The 1829-nt window shown below is 42.4% G+C and overlaps 1 protein-coding gene across 1 annotated transcript in view; it reads right to left on the bottom strand.

Moving 5' to 3' along the window:
- Positions 1-1829, bottom strand: part of AP2B1 (adaptor-related protein complex 2, beta 1 subunit) — a 163949-nt gene that overhangs the window by 5304 nt on the left and 156816 nt on the right. The gene's annotated exons all lie outside the window — the stretch shown is intronic.

Here is a 1829-nt window from a genome sequence, read left to right as displayed (position 1 = left end):
AGAGAGTGAGGAAGGGGAAAGGAGGGGGAGAAAGAGGGAGAGAGGGAGAGAGGGAGAGAGGGGGAGAGGGGGAGAGGGGGAGAGATTGACTCTGACTAGAAAAAAGGCAGGACTGAATAGCTTAGGGCTTCTACTCCTGAGGAATACTTCAGGGAAACCAAAGCCCTAGGGACTGATAGCTGCTATTGTTTCTCCTCTTGGGATGTCCCTTTTATATTCCATTATAGTAATAAAATTAACTACAAAAGGGTCTGAGGCTTTTAAACAGTGGTTAAAGAGGTTAGAACCACCATAAGAAAGCTGACACAGGGCGGTAAAGAAAAAGATTATCAACTAGGCTTTAATCCACTATGATGCATTATTTAATTATAAACACAGGATTCTAAATACAGAATCTCAGAAAGAAAGCCACCCTCCCTCCCATACCAAAGGTTGATCTAAAAGAAGAAATGGTCCTTTCACTTTTTAGGAGAATGTGTATTCTCAAGTGCCACTTCAGTTATTTGATACTTAGGATTTATTTATTTATTTATTTTTTAAAGAGACAGGGTCTTGCTCTGTTGCCTGGCTGGAGTGCAGTGGCCTGATCACAGCTCACTGCAGTCTTGAACTCACGGCCTCAAGTGATCCTTCTGTGGCAGCCTCCTGAGACTGCTGACGGTACCACCATGCCTGGCTATTTTTAAAAGTTTTTTGTAGAGAAAGAGTCTTGCTATGTTGCCAAGGCTGGTCTCAAACTCCTGGCCTCAAGTGATCCTCCCACCTCAGTCTCCCAAAGTGCTAGGATTATAGGCATGAGACCCCGCACCCAGCCCAGACACTTAGGATGTTTAAGTAATGTGACTAATACATCTTCAACTACTGAAGAACTGGGCAGATAGATCAACTCTAGTTTGTTCCTTAAATCTGTTAGCTTTTAAGTAATATAGTATCTACATCAAAATATACCAAGTTTTTGGCCAGGTATGGTGGCTCACACCTGTAATCCTAGCACTTTGGGAGGCTGAGGTGGGAGGATTGCTTGAGGTCAGGAGTTTGAGACCAGCCTGAGCAACAGCGAGACCCTGTCTCTACAACTCATAGAAAAATTAGTCGGGCGTGGTAGTGTGCCTATAGTCTCAGCTACTCCAGAGGCTGAGGCAGGAGGATCATTTGAGCCCAGGAGTTTGAGGTTGCAGTAAGCTATGATGATGCCATTGTACTCTAGCTGGGGCAACAGAGCAAGGTTCTGTCTCAAAAAACCAAACCAAAACAAAACAAAAAAACACCAAGTTTTTAAACAGAAGTTTCCCAAAGTAATAATCTACCACATAACCACTAGAAACATGGTAGATATAGAAAAAAGAGATAAGATAAAAATTTCTAATATCTAACTTGATTTACTAAGACGAAAATGAGATTTAGAGTTATTACTCACCAGCATTTAAATGACATTCCTTAATCTGAAACTGAAGTTCATTTTCATTGGGAATATCCTTCCATGTTGCAAGGAAGACCTGGCGCTCTGTATGGGGAAACAGAGAGGAAGGATGGATGCGCACAATCTGTCAGTATTCCGAGTTCTGGTGCTTTGCACCACTTCTCCTTTAGCATGCTGGCTCTTGCAGTACAGCTACCAGCAGCCTGGGACTGGAGCCGATTTTTAGCTATGCGGAAGTGCTATACTCCAGGGTCAATTAATCCCTCACCAATAACACTAAGATACCTTAGAAAAGAGTTTACATCTAGGATTTCGTTTTGGCTCCTCTGTTTTTCTATTTGGGTGACTCTGGATACATTTTTTTTTTTTTTTTTTGAGACAGAGTCTCACTCTTTTGCCCGGGCTAGAG

The sequence above is a fragment of the Propithecus coquereli genome, unplaced genomic scaffold, assembly GCF_000956105.1.
Source record: "Propithecus coquereli isolate 6110/MARCELLA unplaced genomic scaffold, Pcoq_1.0 Scaffold291, whole genome shotgun sequence".
NCBI lineage: Eukaryota > Metazoa > Chordata > Mammalia > Primates > Indriidae > Propithecus > Propithecus coquereli.
The sequence above is the reverse complement of the archived record's forward strand: the minus strand, read 5'-3'. Positions and strand labels throughout refer to the sequence as shown.